Below are 21294 nucleotides of genomic sequence, written 5' to 3' on the forward strand. Positions count from 1 at the left end.
CACCCAGTGTGGGGCTCGAACTCACAACCTTGAGATCCAGAGTCACATGCTCTACCAACTGAGCCAGCCAGGCACCCTGAGAACTTCCTCATTTCAAATGTCCAGTCGTGGGGGTCTGGTTCCTTAAGCCTACAGCTTAAGTCCACCCCAGCCCCCTCCCAGAGCTCCAGGCTCCCCAGGCTCTCCTTCCTTCTTCTTTCTTTCTTTCCACTCTCCACTTGAAGCTGGGGGCCTTAAAACTGCACATCTGTGATCATGTGCCTGACACTGGATGTACCCCCGAGCCCAGAGCTGGACAAGGGTGGGAACAGGGCATCTTCCTCACCCCTAGGCGCCCTGCCTGCCATGGCACCTGACCGGGAAGACACATTAAGTGAGATGAAAATATCCCAGTTTCAGCAGCTGGCTTTGGAATTCTCATAGGGCAAGAAGTGTCTTGGGGGAGGAAACAATATGTGGCTCAGCCGGTTGGTGGAGGCAGGGGAGTGGAAGAAGGGTGGAGGGCAGCTTAAGAATTGATTGGTTGGAGCCAGGGCAGCAAGGGAGTGAGCTTAGAGGTTTTGCATTCCTGTCTGGCTCAGTTGGTAGAGTATGAGACTTTTGATCTGGTCCTGAGTTCAAGCCCCAAGTAGGGCATAGAGCTTTACTCAGAAAAAAAAAAAAAAAAGGAACAGGAAATGCTCGGGGAGGTGGTGTGTGTGGGAGGAGGGCAGGGAGTTTTGAAGGGAACTTCTGGGAACAGGAGTCAGCTGAATGCAACTCTGCCCTGCCCCTGCCATGTCTCTGTGTGGTTTCTGCCAAGTTAAACCTCTCAGTTTTCCCTGCTGGTACATGGGCTCCTAACTGCACCTGCCTCCCAAGGATGTAGGAGGCATATGGTCAAATGCCACAATGGTGCTAGTCTGCCCTGAATCCTGCACACACCACACAACTTTTTGGTAAGCCCGTGAGAGTGGGGACTGGGCAGGCTTTAAAGTCCCGAGCCCTCACTCTTCCCAGCCCCTGGCTGGGTTAAGGAATCCCCTTGGAGCGCCTCCAACAAAAGGCACGAATCCTGTTATCCTCAGGTTACTGCTTTGAGGCAGGTGCTAAAATATTCCCGACCCCAGACGAGGAAATGGAGGCAGAAGAAAGTTCTGTTACCTGCTCCAGGTCACCCAGCTCTTAAGCACCTACTATTCTGGGTTGTTTCTCGACTCCTGCCCTTCCCTCCATGTCCCCTCTCTGGGTTTGAGAGGACTGTTTCGCTCCACCCTTACTCCCAATCGGCCCGGTACAGACCAGTCTATCTGTGTGGTGATGAAGAAATGAATGAGTGAGCCCCGCTCTGACGCCCACCCTTTCCATATCCTGGTGGGACCCCAAACGGCTGCACCCCCATCTGTTCGCGTCCTCCCTCCGCCGCTCCACCAGGGGGCGCCCTCTGCCGGACAGGTCACTGCTGTGGGTTGGAGGCGAGGGGAACTGACCGCTCCCTGTCCTCCTCTTCACCTGCCCTGTGTGGCCAGGAGCTACGTGGGTTCGAATCCCGCGCTGGCCTCGAGCTGTATGACCTTGGGCGGGCGACTTGACCTCCCTCTGTTCCAGTTCTCAGTAGGATGGGAAAGGTGTATTAGTGCCTCCCTCAGAGGATGAAGGGCATCACCTGATTAATGACCAACCCTGGCAGACAACCAGCAGGGTGCTACACTTTGCTGCTATCTTGCTCTGGGTGTTTGCTATGAGCCGGGCGTGGTGCCCAACCCGTAGGACAGCCAGTCCGAACGCAGTGCCTTTATCTCCTATAATTTTTCGTAGTCAATTATACACGTAGTAGAGGATTATGGGCTCATAAAAATTTCCAAGACTACAGAAAAAGAAGTCCCCCCCTTTTTAAAAGATTTTATTTACTTATTTTTGTGAGACAGAGCATAAGCTGGGGGAGAGGCAGATGGAGAAGGAGAGGCAGACTCCCCGCTGAGCAGGGAGCCCGATGTGGGGCTTGATCACAGGACCCTGGGACCATGACCTGAGCTGAAGGCAGACGCTTAACTGACTGAGCCACCCAGGTGCCCCAAGAAGTCCCTTTATCCCTTCAGCTCCTCGCTCCTTGTTCCTACCCCAGTTGCGAGGAGTTCCTAAAGTCACTGATGTTCTCAGTTCACCTGCAAGAACCAGCCTGGACTGGTTCCATTGCTTTCTATCTTCCCACAAAGTGAGACCCACCATTGGAGAGATGACAAAGGGTGGGGCCCAGGCTCATGGGGTTACTGGCTCCTGGTGTTACTTTGGGGAAGTCACATTCCCCTATGTGCACCCGTGTCTCCAAATCTGCAGTAAATTCCATCTCCATGCAATCCCCTGTTTTATTTCAACTTGCTCTAGCTTCCAGAATAAGTGGAGGCAATGAGAAAGTGAGGATGCAGAAGGCCCCTCTGCCTGTGCTGGATGCTGGAGGCCCTGGAGACCCCAGGCCTCAGGTCGTTACATCCAGAGCGGATGCCAGCCAGCTCTGTGTCCAGGCCTGGCTGGGTGATGGTGGGGTCACAGTGGGGACAGAGGCAGCCCTGCCTTCATGTAGTTCAGTGGGAGGACAGTTCAGTCACCATTTACTGCCCAGTGTGATCAGGACTGGGATTGGGGAGTACAGGGGACTGTGGGAACCCAGAGTAAGTGCCTGCTAGCCTGGGAAGGGGGTGGTGTCAGGGAGGGCTTCCCAGAATTAGGGCATATGTGAATCCAAAGAATGGGTAGAGGAAGATCATGGGCAAGAGTGTTCCCTGTAGAGGGAACAGCCTGTTGGGAGGCTCAGAGGGTGGCGCAGGGGATTAGAGGAACTCAGGGTTGTCATTGGTGATTCCAGCACAGTGTGTTGGGGAGCAGGCAGGGCAGTTGGTTTTTCACCTCCGGGGAGGGCAGGGCTTGGGCAGAAACAGGGAGTGAACATCCTTGGTGGGGAAACATTCTGTCCTGAGACCTGAAGGGGTAGCCTGGAGGCCCAACAAGGCCTTTGTGGCTGGAGTGGTAAGGGAACAGGCAGGGGCCAGATGATGCTAGATCTGGTAAGCAGACATAGGTTTGGGGGTCCTTAGTGAAGAGGCTGCTTTTAGGCAATAGGCTTGAGCAATGGAAATTTTAGCAAGGCAAAAGGGCCCACACAGTGACTACTGAGCTAGTGCCAACAAGCTCATTAAGCCATAGGCCCTAACCGACCAAGGGGCTACTTAAAACCAGGCACAGTTCCTAAGATTACCAGAAAAAGGGAAAATTCCATACATTCCCATACTCCTCCATTCGGCCCTATAACTATAGCCCCTCACCACCGCCACGTGGCACACAGTCTCTTTTTCTGTCCTACCCGCTGCTCCCTTGCAGTATATTCAATAACTTCTCTCCCCTTTGTTCTGCCTGGGGTGTATTCTTTCACTAACTGCATCGGGATGCCCCACACTGAGTGGACAGAGGTGGCATTCAAAGCCTAGGAATGGCTGGACTCACCAGGAGAGAGAGACAGAGAGAGAGACCATGGCTTCCAGCCCCCAGGAATCCCAGCTTTTGGAGGTGGGTCAGAGGAGGAAGGGGGATCAAGGAACTGAGGATGAGGGCCCAGGATGAGAAGAAGTCCACCTGCCACCAGCAGCGAGTGGAAGCACAGGTTCTCAACCGACTCCCCTTCAGAATTTGTATTTTGTAATATTTTTCAAAAATGATGTGTGGCTAATATTTATTTTGCATTCAAATTTATCTTTTTAGGACTTTGTGCCAGCCTTGGGGATCCCTGGAGATGCTTCTACCTTCACTTACTGTTTTTGAGGACGTTTTTATCAATACTCTAAGTTTTGTAACCAGAGTTGACTAATGCTCAAAAGCATAGCTTTGGGGATCCTGCTCTGTGAATCCCTGAATTTGGTGCCACAATTTTGCCCGAGTTCCTTTTCAGATACCTGAAAAGCAGTAGTCTCACTATTTTGCTTATGTAGTACATAAAAATTCTTTTTAGAATTTTATATCTTCACACTTTCAAGTAGATGGAAAACTTTTTCCCATCAGTTTAAATTGTTACCATTGGTGTTTTGTAAATATTGACATTTAAAAAATAAAAGGTATGCCATTTTTTAAAATATAGCCAGTGGAGTCTTTGAGAACTGAGATCTACTATTAACCATTTACAAAAAGACATAGCAATTTTTTCTTTAGTTTTGCATGTTCTTTTCTCTCTTTGAACTTGTATTTCTTTTTTAAAATATATATGTATAAATATATATATGTATATATATGTGTGTATATATATATATATATATATTTATATGTCTGAGAGAGTGAGCAAGAGAGAGAGAAGGAGCAAGGGGAGAGGGAGAAGCAGACTCCCTGCTGAGCAGGGAGCCCAACCAGAGGCTTGACCTCAGGACCCAGAGATAATGACCTGAGCCGAAGGCAGCTGCTTAACTGACTGAACCACCCAGGTGCCCCAAGCTGCTCTTTTTCTATTCCCTGAAAGACTTTGTATAAGGTTGGCATTATTTCTTCCTTACCTGTTCAGTAAAATTGACTAATGAGGCTCTCAGAGACATTAGGGGGAAAGTGTTTAATTATAGATTCAATTTCTTTAATCATTGTAGGACTATTCATGTTTATTATTTCTTCTTATGTCAGTTTTGGCAAGTTCTATTATTGTTATTATTTAAAAAATTATTTATTTATGGGGGAGGGGGAGAAGGAGCAAGAGTCTTAAGCAGACTCCGAGCTGAGCGTGGAGCTCGATGTGGGACTAAACGAGATCGTGACCTGAGCTGAAACCAAGAGTTGGCTGCTTAACGACTGTACCACCCAGGCACCCCTTGTTATTATTATTTTATCAGGTATTTGTCTACTTAGTTTATTTTTCAAAAATTTTTGGCTTAAGGGGCGCCTGGGTGGCTCAGATGGTTAAGTGTCTGCCTTCGGCTCAGGTCATGATCCCGGGGTCCTGGAATCGAGTCCCGCATTGGGCTCCCTGCTCGGCGGGGAGCCTGCTTCTCCCTCTGCTTCTCTCTCTCTCTCTCTCTGTCTCTCATGAATAAATAAATAAATCTTTAAAAAAATTTTTTTGGCTTGAGATTGGTCTGGTATTCTTTCTTATGTTTGTTTTTGTTTTAAAAAAAATTCATTCCGGGTGCCTGGGTGGCTCAGTCGGTTAAGCGTCTGCCTTCGGCTCGGGTCATGATCCCAGGGTCCTGGGATCGAGTCCCGCATCGGGCTCCCTGCTCAGCGGGGAGTCTGCTTCTCCCTCTGCCTGCCACTCCCCCTGTTTGTGCTCTCTCTGTGTCAAATAAATAAATATTTAAAAAAAATTCATTCCTTTCTCCGTCACTTTTTCTTAAACAGAAGAAAAACAAACAGAAGTTTATTAACACGTATATCTTATGTATACATAGGAGATACCCAGGGAAAAATGAGTATGTCCCCTTTCTCTCTCTTTTTAAGCAAGCATGGAGAAAATGTGTTCACACCATTAAATTAGGTGGGAATCCAACATGTATCAGTATAGTGGTGTCCCTTAATTCTTTGAACTCTTAAGTTGTATGCCAGGCATCAATTCTGATCTATCTCCAAAACATAGTATAATGATTTCTCAGCTGACAGTTTGTCCAGCCCTCCCCCAAATTTGTTGAATGAAAAATGTTGGAAGCAAAAACCTGAAAAGCAAAGACTTGCGCAAGGATTCATTATCCAGTCATTAGAGTTCCTCCCTTTCTCAACACCAGTGTCAGCGTTCTAAATCTTTCTTTGGTCACAGAGGATTTTCTGCCCCGAGAGCATGAATCGAGGATGGGAGGAAAGTCAGGTTTTTTGTTTTGTTTTGTTTTGTTTGCTTGTTTGTTTGTTTGTATTTTAAGAAGGTGGGTGAAGGACGGAAATAGGAAATAGGCTGGCTAAGTCCTACACAACCAGGGACTTTCTCAGGCAGATTTGTTTAGGGAATTGTCCATTGGGAAAATGAGGATCTGGGGATGAATTTCCTTTCATTTGTCCCTGTGTCTGCTTATCCGGTGGAAAATCTTCACGAACCCTTGCAGGTGTGTATGTATTCTAGATTAAGGACCAGTCTCCACCTTGAAGAGCAGTCTGTGTTTTCTGTTGTTACACTCTGATCTCTTATGCCCTTGGTTAATAAAGGAATTGGCCACGCTTAATTTATTACAACCTAGAGTGTCCAGGACTATGTGTGCTGATGGATGCTTGGCCCTACGTTGCTGGGCACCACCAGCACAGACCTAGTTATAACTAACCATTACAAACAACAGCAATGGCATATGGAGAGGGCGTGGTGCCAGGTTCTGTGTCACGCACTCCAGAGGCATTGCCTTGTTTAATCCCCATTTTACAGATGAAACTGATAATCAGGAGTGTGCAGTCACTTTCCCAAGAGCACCCAACCAGTAACTGGCAGGCGTTAAGGCTTGAGCTCTAGTCTGAATCCAAGGCCTGCGCTACACTGCCTGGGCACTCTAGGTTCTCAGAACTGTAGGATTTTAACCTTGGAACCTCACTAGAGGCCCTCCTACCCATCACCTTTGTTTTGCAAAGGAGAGCCTGGGACCAGAGTCAGGGAGTGGCTCGCACAATGTCATCCACTCAGGTATAACAGGTACAAGGATTTGGGGGGGGGGTGGGAGCTGGAGGCATGGTTGGGAGCCTTTCCCTGTTGGCATTCTGATACCAAGGACTTTGGCACAGTTTCTTTTGAAGATAAACACTTAATGCCAGTAGCTGAACGAGTTCCTTAATCTCTTGGGAAATTCCTCCAGGAGGCAAGGGCATGGCTGAGGTGATTTCAGGGAAGCCCAAGCCAGATGCTACAGCAGCTTGGCTTCTCTTTCAGGGACTAAACGAGCAGGGGCTGGATGATCTCACCATTGTTGGACATTCCAAGAGGGTAAAAGTCAGCAGAGTCCTGACCCCAAGGACAAACTAACTGCTGATTGAGGCCTCAGAATGAATCTGAACCCTAGATCTTCATTGGACCCTCCATCCAAGGACAAGGGAATGGGGAGAGCCTAGGCAAAGGCCCAGCCTCTTCTAGTATCTGGAGGCTGCTCTCATTTCTTGGCTGCTAGCTGCATCACTCCCCTCCAACTCCGACCCTCCTGCCACCCTCGTAATAAGGACCCTTGTGATTATATTGGGTCACCAGGATGATCCAGAATAATCTCCCCATCTCAAGATCCTTAATTTAATCACACCTGCAAAGTCTCTTTCACCATGTAAGGGAGAACATTTGGGGATGAGGGTGTGGGCATCTATGGGGGTGGTGGGTATTTCCAGCCCTCTACACCAGGACAAAGCAGGTTCAGGGACTTCAGTCTTCTACAGAATTCCTTCCAGGACCAAATCCTGGGGTGCCTTTGCAAGCACTCCTTCCCCTCCCCATGGTCCCTCAGTTGAATTTATCTCCATCTCTAGTTAAATCAATATTCAGTGTTTACATTATCATAACTGTGTAATAGAGTCCACAGATAGTGACCTCTATCTACATTTTCCTTCTCCTACAGGCTGGTTTTTCCTGGAGTTAATAACCGCCTTATCTTTCCTTTGCTTACTTTGCTAAGCACTTGTTTGTATTTCCTCCCTAGATTCTGATACAACCGTAAAACTCTCACTCTGATCAAGCATATCAGGGAATTAGCATCATGATACTCAAAATAACCTCCCGGGTCACCTTTGAAGGATGCTAAGGAACCAACTGATTATTTGAAAGTTGATAAAGCAATAGAAGAATCAAACATTTCTCTGGCTTTTTCAGGACCCCCTTTCTCTGAAGTGGAAGATCTTGGTTCTTAATGGGATTAACGCAATTACCTGCTTTATGTTCTTAGTATCCCCTGTACCTATTTATGCATCAATATCATATGTCTGTACCATATTTATACCACCTCTATTTAGATTGTCTACCTCTATGTCATCTCCATCTACATAATTTATCCTTTTATCTATATTCTATGTCACCTTTATACTATATATGTCTATCTGTGTCAATACCATCTATATATACCTATGCTAATATTATATATCCATAGTGTATATTTGTATCTAACTAATGGTTTCAGAAGAACAGCATATTTTTTAAAATTTTTTATTATTATGTTAATCACCATACATCATTAGTTTTTGATGTAGTGTTCCATGATTCATTGTTTGTGCATAACACCCAGTGCTCCACGCAGAACGTGCCCTCTTTAATACCCATCACCAGGCTAACCCATCCCCCAACCCCCTCCCCTCTAGAAACCTCAGTTTGTTTTTCAGAGTCCATCGTCTCTCATGGTTCGTCTCCCCCTCCGACTTACTCCCCTTCATTCTTCCCCTCCTGCTATCTTCTTCTTTTTTTTTCTTAACATATGTTGCATTATTTGTTTCAGAAGTACAGGTCTGTGATTCAACAGTCTTGCACAATTCACAGCGCTCACCAGAGCACATACCCTCCTCAATGTCTGTCACCCAGCCACCCCATCCGTCCCACCCCCCACCACTCCAGCAACCCTCAGTTTGTTTCCCGAGGTTAAAAATTCCTCATATCAGCGAGGTCATATGATACATGTCTTTCTCTGATTGACTTATTTCACTCAGCATAACACCCTCCAGCTCCATCCATGTCGTTGCAAATGGCAAGATCTCATTCCTTTTTATGGCTGCATAATATTCCATTGTGTATATATACCACATCTTCTTTATCCATTCATCTGTCGATGGACATCTTGGCTCTTTCCACAGTTTGGCTATTGTGGACATTGCTAACAGCATCAATATTATTATGATATCATTAATGAAAGCCACTCAAGATGTCTTGCATTTCTTTTTGTTTTCAGGGAGGTATTGCGTCCATACGGTACGCTCATATATTCACATTTACACGCAACGTCCCAACAACACAGATGTCCAGTTGGGGCCCAGACCTAGCGTTGATACTCCCCCTCCGAGAGACTTGCGCCCGCCTTGTCTTTCATACTCAGAAACCTCCAGGTATGTCTCAGACTTTTCAAGGGCCCTTCACATACTACCTTACACGGACGCACCCACGCGTTCACCGAGCTCAGACCCACCGAAACTCAGCACAGCGTGCACAGGGGCACCTTCTCTCTCCCACAAACGGACCATGGCTCTTCCAGCAGTAACAGGTAACGAACGTCCCAGCGCTCTATAACCCCCTCCAGCCCAGCACCCACCCTCGCGTTTACCCGCACCTCGTCTTGCACTTGCCACAAGGATCAGACCCTCCTGACCACCAGATGGCGCTGTGAGCCCACAAATGTAGGCTCCAGAAGTGGGGCTGAGGCGGAAAGGTGGAGGGATGAGGGGCGGTGATGCGGGGACAGAAAAGGCTGGAGAGGTAGAAGGCAAGACACGGAGGGAGAAATAGTAACGATAATAAGGTGGTCCCTTTTAGTTCTCGCAAAATCCCACGGGAACTACACTCATGAGTCAGTCCCATCCTACACAGAAGGAAACTGAGGCTCAGAGAGGCAATGTCTTGCTAAATCTTCACATTATCACTGCAAAGTACAGAGTATTATATTTGAATTTTCAATAGAGAAAGTAAAAATTAGCTCCTAATAAGAGAGTAAAAATACGCCCGGCTATTCGGCAGGCTGGCGTAACCGCGGGATAAAGCTAGCTACAATGTTAGGAAGAAACAGTATTCCTCCCAAGGTCACCCTGCAACCGGAAGTGTCACAACGACTCCCTTCTTGAGTGACTACTGCTTTCTTACTCAGAAAACCTTGTCCTTTAAGTCATAGATGATTGCAGGTTTTGCTGTTTGGAGTTATGATGGGAAGAATGAAGCACTCCCCCCTTGCCTGGTGGATCTAAGGCACTCTGATATTGGGAAGCAACTGTGGTTTCCAACACAAGGGCAGAACTTTGGATCAGGGGTTTCTGAATACACAATCCTACACTTAACTTTCAGAGTTCAAAGTCAACAAGACCCTTCTCAGGGTCTAATTTTTTTTTTTAAGATTTTATTTTTTTTAGAGAGAGAATGAACACGGGCGGAGGGAGGGGCAGAGGGAGAGGGAGAATCCCAAGCAGACTCTACGCTGAGCACTGAGCCCGTCGCAGGGCTCAATCCAGGACCCTGAGATCGTGACCTGAGTTGAAGGCAGACGCCTAATGGACTGAGCCACCCAGGTGCCCCTCAACTGTCTAGGTGGGGCTCGACCCCAGTACCTTGAGAACATGACCTGAGCCAAAATCAAGAATTGGCCACTTAACTGACTGAGAAACCCAGGAGCCCCAAGTGCAAAGCTTTTAATTAAGCACACAGCTTAATGAGACACATTCATAATAGAATTTTGGGGGTACCCTGGATAGCTGTGCTCTGCCCTGTCTCCAGCAGATACCCACCAAATGGAACCACTGTTCTGACCTCTGTCATCTAGAGTACTTCTGCCTGTTTGAAAACTTCACACATACAGAATCATGTATTATTTATAGTAAGCATTCTTCTTCTAAATTCTAAAACTTTTGAGGGGAAGTAATTTCAAGCATGCAGAAAAGTTTCAAGAATAAATAGAATACAGGGATGCCTGGGCGGCTCAGTCGTTAAGCGTCTGCCTTCAGCTCAGGTCATGATTCCAGGGTCCTGGGATCGAGCCCCGCGTCGGGCTCTCTGCTCAGCGGGAGGCCTGCTTCTCCCTCTCCCACTCCCCCTGCTTGTGTTCCCTCTCTTGCTGTGTCTCTCTCTGTGAAATAAATACAATCTTAAAAGAAAAGAATAAATAGAATACAAATAACATTCATTGTACTCTTTACCCAGATTCACCTTGAGTTCACATCTTATCCCATTTCCTAATTTGTCCTGTCTCTCTCTCTCTCATCTATCTTGTACTTTTTCTGAATATTTAGGGTCAGTTACACACAACATGGCCCTTTACCCCTAAATCCTTCAGTGTGTATTTCCCAGGAACAGTGAGGTTCTGTGATACAGCTACCATAGTTATCAATTTGAATAAAGTTAACATTGATACAATACTTTCATCTCTACTCTTTGTATTCTTTATTTTTTAAAATTTTACTTATTTATTTGAGAGAGAATGAGAGAGCAAGAGAGCACAAGTGGGGGTGGGGTAGAGGGAGAAGCAGGCTCTGCTGAGCAGGGAGCCCGATGCAGGACTCGATCCCAGGACCCTGAGATCATGACCTGAGATCATGACCTGAGCTGAAGGCAGACGCTTAACCGACTGAGCCACCCTGGCACCCCTCTACTGTTTGTATTCTAATTTTGGCAATTTGAGAAGCAATTTAACAGCTTTGAAAAGAAAGGGCAGAGTTTTATTGTTGTTTGCACACTGCAGCGGCATCACCATAGTTCAAGTTGGGGTCTCTGCACCTAGATCACCGGGGTTTGATCCAGTCTCTGCACCCCAACATCAAAGAGACCTTGGTCAGGTCATGTAACCTCTTGATGACTCAGTTTCCCTGACAGTAAAATGGGAATATTTCTAGGGGTACATAACTAAAAATTTTTATAGGCCAGTTGGTACAATCTCTGGGCTTTTTTTCAAAATAATCCTGATTTTAGGGGGTGTAGGGGGAGGGGATTGTCGAGAGAACGAGATGGACCATGAGTTGATCATTGCTGAAATGGGATGATGGATATACTGTATATCTACCTTTGTATATGCGTGAAATCTTCCACAATAAAAATAGTTTTTTCAAAGAAAGAAAAGAAAAATAAACGTGGGGAGGGGTGGAGATTATTATTAATTACCTGCCTTCAAGGGTAATTAATAATTGGGGTTAAGAGGAGGCATTAAACAATTTAATGTAAATTAAATCTAAATTAAGCATTTAGAACAGTGCCTGGCTAATGCTGTTAGCTTTTACTTTTTATTTTGTTACCACTAGGCGGCGCTGTCTCCCAGGAAGCGGGGCTGGGGTGGGGATGATGATTATAAGCCTTGAGTTTGAATTCTGCTCTGCTGCTTCCTAGCTGAGATCCTGAACATTGACTATTTCTGAGCTTTTATTCATTTATAAAATGAATCATAGTATCAACTTCTGAGTTGTTAGGATGATTCTGAGACAATGATGTAAAGTGCCTGATGAAGTCTCTGGTATATATGTTTCTGGACACCTGTTTCTGGGGCTGGATCTGCCTCTGGGCACAGTGTTCCTTGTTTTTCCTGTGGAGATTCTGCTACCTACCTGAGTGATTGAGGAAATCTAGAGAGGCTACAAACAGGGTGAGAACTTTCTCCATTCCTATCGCCGATCAGTCCTCCAGCCATGAAATGGTGCCAGCCTCCCCAATGGGAACTTTTAGAAATCCTATTCCATCACCTGTAACCCACCTAACCTTACCAGTCTGCCCTTCAGGTTCCTCCTTTATAAAATGAGTATCTCTGTATAAAACACACCTATCACAATCATATCATGAGGACTCAGTGTGATATTATAGGGGAAGCATTCAATACAAGGCTTGGTGAACAGATAGTAGCTCCTATCAATGTGAAAATATTAAGATAATTGAGCTAATATTTTGAGGGCTCATATATGTAGGGTATATAATAACACCACGAATTCTCACAGTAGCACCAGGAGATTGATATAGTAATGATCCCCCCCATGGGATAGAAGAAGCTCAGTGAGAAGTCACTTCCTAAAAGTCACGCAGCTGGTACATGGCAACTTTGGGATTTATTTATTTTTTTTTTTAGGATTTTATTTATTTATTTGACAGTGAGAGAGAGAGAGAGAACAAGCAGGGGGAGTGGAAGAGGGAGAATGCCAATTTCCAGCGGCAAGTAGCAGAATCGTTGCGAAAGGCAGTCAGTCTCCCGTGGGCAGTCTTTCAACACCCATTCAGCGGCAGAAGAACATGCCTTGGGCCTGGAACACTTCCTTACCAAGAGGCCCAGAGCCCTCACCTACCGGTGAGGCTGGGCTTTACCTACCGCCTTGTGAGCAAACGTCTCTCTCTGTTTCTGATTTAAGGCTCCCTTGTTCTACTTAAGGGCGTGTGTTAGTGGCCCTCAGGTGGGTCCCTAACTTTCTGAATTTCAGATCCCACGGGGGAGGGGTCTGGGTCCTTCCAGTGCAGCATGAAGTGGGATGTGTGCAATGTACATACCGGTGTTGGCTGTGGGGTGGATCTCCCCGTCATGGGGACCTGGATCGTGGGGGGTCTTGTGCACTCCATCTCCTCCCTTGCTGTACGTCGAGGCTGTATCACTTGAGCCTGGTGTGTGTGGTGTCTGCTCTCAGTGACCTTGAACTGTGGCAGTGATACAGCAATCTTGGCCCAACAGTGGATTTAACAATCAAGATAGTTCATTCTCTTACAAAGCGAGAAGTCTGGAGGTAAGCAGTGTCAGAACGCATTCGATAACTCAACAAAGTTAGAAAACCTGTGTTTTACTCCATTTGTTTGCTCCATCGTCCTCTTTGTTGACCGTTAGTCCTTACCCAGCTGTCTCCAGTGGGGGCGAGAGGGATCACGGAGGGAGAGGGAGAAGCAGACTTGCCGCCGAGCAGGGAGCCCAATACGGGGCTCAATCCCAGGACTCTGGGATCTTGACCTGAGCCGAAGGCTTAATGGACTGAGCCACCCAGGAGCCCCTCAGCTGTCTCCAAAGAAAGCAAGCAGAGGGCAGCCTGCACTTTAAGAGGACTTACTCACGTTCTACTCTCTTTTTATGAAAGGGGAATAATCATTTTTTGGGAACACGATAGCAGGAATCCCCCTTATGTCCTGTTGACCGAAACTCTGACACATGGGTACCCCTAGCCACAAGGACTGCTGGGGAAATGAACATTCCCAAGCTCTTTTGTGGGACACAGGCCTTTATCGGCAGAAGAAAGAGAAGGGGGACGTCTGAGGTGCTGACAGACAGGTTCCACCCACTGCAGGTGCACGGAGCATGGTTTCAGTCGCCACTCGGCTATAGGTTTTGGACATCCGACTGACACCTCACAGTAGCCTGCACCTCACACCTCGCTCAGAGTTCCTTCATTAGATGTTGCCATAGGGGTTAGATGTCATTTGGGGAAGGAGGGTAAATGAATTTTTGGTTGTGCGTGGGAGAGTTGCTTTTGTGTTGAATGGGGGCTTGCACCTTGCATGAGACCTTTCCTTCTCTGGCCTTTGGTTCCTTCATTTTGTAGTATCAGGGTAGGCTAGCAGATCCCTTACACTGTTCTGTTCTTTTTTTTTTTTTTTTTAAGATTTACTTATTGATTTTAGAGTGGGTGAGCGAGTGGGGAGAGGGGCAGAGGCAGAAGGAGAGAATCTGCAAGCAGACTCCCCACTTAGCGTGGAGCCCGACTGGGGGCTCGATCTCATGGCCCATGAGATCACAGCCTGAGCTGAAACCAAGAGTCGGATGCTCAACCGACTGAACCCCCCAGGCGCCTCCCCGCCTCCACGGTCCTAAGCTGGACTTTGGAGACAGGCACAGCTTGGATTCAGACCACACCTCTGCCACCTCCTTTCTGGTGACCTTGAACAAGGTGCTTAGCACTGCTGAGCCTCAGTTTCTTCCTCTGTGAAGTGGTGGGGGGTGCGTTAAGTGACCCGAGGTTGGTCAAACACCCAGGCAGTGCTGACTCACGGCAGGTTCCATGATGACAGCATTCTTGTCATTGTTATGATCATTGTGGTTAAAAGTATTAATATTGGCAGTAGTTTGAGGAAGGCTTAATGGGCGAGGGTCTTGGAGTCGGGCAGACCTGGGATCAAATCTACTTCTGCTGGAGACAACTCCGTCTGTGCTGTTTCCTCCTCCTGGAAATGGGGAGGTCGTCTTAGAAGACAATGGGAGAGCTCACCAAGGTCACAAATGTAAATTGCTCGGACTAAGAAAGACTCTGGCCGATGTCAACTTGTTACTAGGATTCCAAGATCACACAGTTGGAAGAGTCTCTAATTTTAAGATTTAAAAACATTCGTTGTGGGCGCCTGGGTGGCTCAGTCGCTTAAGCATCTGCCTTCGGCTCAGGTCATGATCCCGGGGTCCTAGGATTGAGTCCCTCATCAGGCTCCCTGCTCAGCGGGGAGCCTGCTTCTCCCTCTCCCTCTGCCTGCCACTACCCCTGCTTGTGCTCTCTTGCTCTCTCTCTCCGTCAAAGAAATAAATAAAATCTTAAAAAGAAAATTTGTTGTAAGATTCCAGGATTCAGTTTGCCATGGGGGCGCCTCCCGCTGCTTCCTCACTTCCAGTCCGGCACCTGTTGAGGATGGCCTCCCCCACCCCCCCACACAAAGGCGCTCCTGCCTCAACATGCTTGCCTGCAACAGTAGCAAGATCAGAACAACTCCCAGCCCTTTGGATGTTTAGTGATTTCCCAGCCAGCCATGGATCCCTCCAGAACACCGGCTCCAGCCTCACTCTGGGCCCATCCCTCTCCCCCTGCCTTGGTGCAACTCACTGCCACGTGACTTTTACCTCCTAATTACCTCTCCAATGTCTCCACTTCTCTGCGTCTCCACCACTTCCGTGGATTGAACTGTGTCACCACGAAAGGCCTTGAGACCCTGACGCCCCCGTGTCTGTGAATGTAACCTCATTTGGAAATCAGTTCTCTGCAGATAACTGAATTAAGATGAGGTCATTCATTGGCTATAAACCAAAGTGAGTGTGTCTTTATAAAGAGAGGAAATTGGGACACAGAGACAGGCACACGGCGGGACAGCACATGAAGAAGGGATCAGAGATCAGGCGAGGCACCCACAAGCCTCAGAACACCACAGATGACCCCCTGACCACAGAAACCAGGGAGACTCCTGGGACAGACTCTCCCTCACAACCTTCAGGAGGGACGGCCCCTCGACCCTGATTTTCAGGCCTCTAGGTAACCCATTTCCGGTGTTCGGGCCACCCAGGCTGTGGTGCTTTGCTAGGGCAGCACTGGGCATCCCCGACACACACAGCCTCCAACGGTGGCCCTCTGCCCGGCCGCCTGCTCTCCCTCACGCCCATAGCATTCCCGTCAAAATGCAGGTCCGACCGTGGCCCCCACATTGCTCTTGGGACAAAAGTCCAAACTGGGGGTCACCATTGGCCAGGTCACCATTGGCTCGGCCTTCCTGTCAGGTCAGTGGGCGTGTTCATGACTCATGCCCTCAGTGGCTGGGGGCCACTGCCATGTGTCACCCCCTTGTCTGACTACCCAGCGGAGGCGGCGGCCTCCCCAAGCTCTAGTTTCCTTCAGAGGGCTCACTACCTGGCCCCGAGTTTCCTCTGTGCTCCTTGTATTGTCTGTCACTCCCACAAGAATGCAAGCCCCAGGAGGCCCAGACGTGGATGTGGATATTTGTGGAATAAATGAAGGAGTGGGTGGGTGACCTCGGAGTGGCTATCTGGGAAGGACCTCAGGATTTGCTCCCCTGGGGCCGCTGTATAGCAAAGTGCCTCACACCGGGCGGCCTAAACAACAGGAAAGTCATGCTCTCAGTTCCGGGAGCCAGGACTCCATCACCGAGGTGTGGGCAAGGCCTGTTCCTTCAGAGGCTGCGAGGGACAGCCCGCTCTCTGCCTCCCTCCCAGCTTCCGGTGCTTTGCTGGCAGTCCTTGGCATTTCTTGGCTTGAGGAATCATCACCCCAATCTCTGCCCTTATCTTCGCACAGCGTTCTCCGCGTGTGCGTGTCTATGTCCAAATTTCCCCCTTTTAGAAGGACACCGCCATATTGGATTTGGGGCCCACCCTACTCTGGTATGACCTCATCTTAATTAATGCCCTCTGTTCCCAAATAAGGTCATGTTCTGAGACGCTGGGGGCTGGGAGTTTGACATGTGAGTATGGGGTGGGAGGGATGGAGACACAAGTCAACTTCTTTTTTTTTTTTTTTAAAGATTGTATTTATTTGACAGAGAGAGAGCACAAGCAGGGGGAGTGGCAAGCAGACAGGTAGAGGGAGAAGCAGGCTCCCCGCTGAGCAGGGAGCTCGATGTGGGGCTCAATCCCAGGACCCCGGGATCATGATCTGAGCTGAAGGCAGATGCTTTTTTTTTTTTTTTTAAGATTTTTTTTATTTGACAAAGAGAGAGAGATAGAGAGCACAAGCAGGGGGAGCGGCAGGCAGAGGGAGAAGGAGAAGCAGGCTTCCCGCAGAGCAGGGAGCCCGATACAGGGCTCAATCCCAGGACCCTGGGATCGTGACCTGAGCCGAAGGCAGCCGCTTAACCGACTGAGCCACCCAGGCGCCCCACAAGTCAACTTCTGACCCAGTCAGTCGCTTCTTCTTGCCATTGCCTTGGGCTTTACCTCTGCCTCAGAGTTTCTGCATCAGAATCGGGTCTTGAGGTGTCCCCATCTCTGGGCCAAAGCCCCTGGCGAGAGGCCTGGTGCAGGCTGTCAGTGGGTTCTGCCAGAGGCACCCCCAGGCTGCCCCATGTCCTGACCAATCAGTGTGGGCCCAGTTCTATCTGAACCAGAACAGCCATGTCTGGGAAGGTGTGTGGACTGGAGAGAGGACACCAATTCTCCCTTTTCAGGGGTGCCCAATGTTCTCCCACTCATTTCTGCTCCTCACCTCAAGTCCAGAAAATCTCCATCAACTTAGGGGGCAGAGTTGACTGCCTTCTCCCCTAAATAATTTCTATCCCACTGTGGGCTAGCTTTTGTTTTTGTTTTTGTTTTTTTAAAACAATACACATTTATTCTCTTACAGTTCTGGAGGTCAGAAGACCAAACCAGGTTTCCTAAGCCCAAATCAAGCTGTTGGCAGGGCTGTATTCTTTCTGGAGGCTCTTGGGCAGAATCTGTTTTCCTGCCTTTTCCAGCTTTTAGAGGTGCCCGTGTTCCTGGGCTCGTGGCCCCTTCCTCCATCTCCAAGGCCAGCACCGCAGCACCCACAAGCTCTCCCTCTGACTCTGAACTTCCACGTCCAAGCTCACATCCCCTTTCCTCTCTCTCCTGCTCCCCCGCCTCCCCGGGACAAGGGCCCTTGTGGTTACACCAGGCCCATCTGATAATGCAGGATAAGCTTCCACCTCGAGATCCTTGACTCAATCACAGCTGTCAAGGCCTTTCTACCAACCAAGGTAACATTTTCTCCAGTTCTAGGGACCGGAAGGTGGGTGTCTTTGGGGGCTATTCCCCAGCTTACCACAGACTGGGATTGTGTTGTACCCCCCCCCCACAACCAGCATCCCCAGGGCCAGACCATTGGGAAAGAAGGAGGCAAGCTGGGCAGGGCAGGTGGAGTATCCCACACCTAGTGGCAAGGCCCCAGAGGAGCAGGGCATGGAGATGGGGAGACCCAGGGCATGGTACCCACACACCTCCAGTCCTGGCCTGGCTCCAGATCCCAAAAGCAAAGAAACGACTCCTCTTTCTTCTGTTTCTATTGCACCGTCCCTTCCATGAAGCGGTAATTGCAAAATACCCTCTTTGGCCAAATCGGCAAAGAGCCAAAGACACAGGAAGAAATAAAGAAATCTTGGTTACTATTTGACTCAGTTGGGGTTCTAGTGGGAAACCAGCTGCATCCTCTAGCCAGGGAGTTGAGAAGAGTTTCATAAAGGGACTGTGTCAGCATGCTGGTGCTTCCATAACAAAACACCACTGACTGGGTGGCTTGAACAATTGGAATTTATTTTCACACAGTTCTGGAGGCCGTGTGGAGATCAAGGTGTGGGTAGGGTTGGTTTCTGGTAAGGCCTTTCTCTTTGGCTTGCAGATGGCAGACTTCTTGCTGTGTGCTCCTTCCTTTATGGGAATGTGCCCCTGGTGTCTCTCTGTGTGTCCAAACATCCTTTTCTTATAACAACACCAGTCAGATTGGATTAGGGCCTACCCTCATGGCCTGTTTTGCTTATGGTCCTCCTGAGAGATTGGGGGGCAGGGTTTCCACATATGAATCCAGCCCATAGCACCAATCCTTCCCTCTAATTTTCTGTTGTGGTTTCTCATTGGCCATACCCAACCGGAATCTGAGGCTGTCCATACAGACCAGCCTCTGGTGCCCAGAGCAGGTGGAGGAGGACAGAGTGGATCCGAAGGCAAATAGAAGTTGCCCTGCATGGTGTTCTCCTGCTGTATCTCCCACCCCCCTCAACCTTTGCCTACTTACAAGGACTCAGGGTTCCTCTCCCACCATCTACCCCATAGGGCTCTAGCCCCATAGGGTTTCTCTAAAACAGTGATTCTCACATGAAAACAACAGGTGGCTATGCGGGAGCTCCTTCCCCGCCCTTGACCCCCCCAGTTCTCCAGGTTAGACAGGCAAGCCAGGAAACCAGCCACTACTAAGTCATCCAAAGGACTCCTCCTTCCCAACATGGCATGCATCCATACTCTATATTCTTCTCAGAATTTGGAAGCCCCATGCAGCTTCCCCTGAGCTAAAGTAGCCCCCTAATGGAGTGGTAATCATCAGTCAGAAGCAGCAACTAACTGTCTTTGTTCAGGTGATGACAATGGGCTACCCCATCTGTGTCTCTAGCCATACCTTCCTCCTCCTCCCCAGCGTATCATCCTCTCCCTGGTCCTCAAATGTCTAATGTGAAAAGGGAGATGAATGTTTTCTGAGCTCATGCTCCTCTACTGTCCCCTTCTTCTTCTTCTTCTTTTTTTTTTTTAAGATTTATTGATTTCAGAGAGAGAGAGAGAGCAAGCTGGAGCAGGGGGAGGGGCAGAAGGAGAGGGAGACAAGCAGACTTGATTGCAGGACCCTGTGCTCATGACCTGAGCTGAAATCCGGATTCAGATACTTGACCAACTGAACCACCCAGGCGCCCCTCTGCTGTCCCCTTCTGTCTTCCCAAATTCATGGTGGAGTCGTAAATTACCATCCACTGAGCCCACCCACAGCTAATTTTCTAGAACATAGCTAGACCATATCACTCCCTGCTTAAAACCTTCCATGGCTCCCCATCATCCTTTGGATGACAAGCATTCTCAGCCTGACACGGAAGACTTGCACCCTCAAACTCCAGCCCCTTCTCCCACCATCTTCTCTACATGTCTCTTTTCTAAGTAACCCGCACTTCTCACTAGACCCCCAGAACACCATCCATTTTCATGCCTGCTGACTTTTCTCCTGCTGATTCTTCTGGAATGTAGAGGCTCATTCTGGAGCCAGGATAAGAACTAGGGCTGCTAATTTTCCAGTCTCTTGGAAGATCTACTTTTTGGCAGTCACCTGCTATTTTGAGATTGTCCTGGCTCTGTTCATTTAGACGCAGGGGAGATATTTTAATTTCTAAGCATCAGATGTGGAGTTCCCCAGAGATCACTTCAGCCATGGCCCTTCCTCCACAGTCTCCTGCCCATCCACAGAGCACCACATCCGCAGACTCCTGTGATACCTCACTTATGGAAGTCCCCTACTTTTAGTAGCCTGTATTATGGACATATTAGAAATGGAAGGAAGGAAAAGGATGAGTCCAGAAAATGTCTATGAACTGAAATGTCCATGTCCCAGCAATACTCATACACCATCTTTTTAAAAAAAGATTTTATTTACTTATTTGAGAGAGAGAAGAGAGAGTGAGAGCATGAGCAGTGGGGAGGGAGGGGCAGAGGGAGAGGGAGAAGCAGACTCTCTGATGAGCAGGGAGCCCAATGAGGGGCTGGATCCCAGGACCCTGAGATCATGACCTGAGCTGAAGGCAGACGCTCAACCAACTGAGCCACCCAGGTGAACCACTCATACACCATCCTACTTAATCTTCTCAACAACCTATGCATTTCATTATTCCCATTTCATAGATGACAGGCGAGATGATTTTGTCAAGTTCCTGACAAAACTGAATTAATTAGGATAAGTAACACCAGTTTCTGTAACAAACTCCCAAAGTCTATTGACTTAACTCAATAGAAATCTACTCTTCACTTATGTAAATTCTAGTTAGGTGTATGTAGTTGGTGGGTGGGCTTTCCTGTGATCATTCAGAGACTCAGGCTCCTTCCGTCTTGCGGTTCACAGAGTCGTTGTCACTCAGCCAGCAACACCGGGGAGACAGCGCACCGTATGTGGGAGGTTCTTGGAGAGCAGGTTTGCAACCTGCAGAGAACACGACTTCCGCTCACATCCCATTGGCCAGAATGCATCACTTGACCATGCCTCCCTACAAGGGAGGCTGGGAAATGTTGTCCCGGCGTGTGCCGGGGGAGGGGAGGGAAGCTGAGTATTGGTGTTTGTAGGTGCCCTCTGCCTCAACCACTAACACGGCGAATCTCAGAGGGCTGTGTAGTGTGTTGACCAGGGTCGGCCAGAAGAAGCAGGACAGGAGCCCACATCCTTCCCTTCATTGGAAGGAATGGACGGATAGCTGCAGTAATTTGGTGCACAACACAGCAGATATTAGCAGGCTCCAGTAATGAGGGT

The 21294-nt window shown here is 48.4% G+C and overlaps 1 non-coding gene across 1 annotated transcript; it reads right to left on the reverse strand.

The window, feature by feature from the left end:
- TRNAQ-CUG (transfer RNA glutamine (anticodon CUG)) lies at positions 1-73 on the reverse strand. The gene has a single exon. It is a non-coding gene; the product is annotated as a tRNA-Gln (tRNA).
- Positions 74-21294: the final 21221 nt, after the last annotated feature.

This window comes from Callorhinus ursinus, unplaced genomic scaffold (assembly GCF_003265705.2).
Source record: "Callorhinus ursinus isolate GAN/ISIS: 27379988/994484 unplaced genomic scaffold, GSC_fseal_2.0 scaffold144, whole genome shotgun sequence".
Taxonomy (NCBI): domain Eukaryota; kingdom Metazoa; phylum Chordata; class Mammalia; order Carnivora; family Otariidae; genus Callorhinus; species Callorhinus ursinus.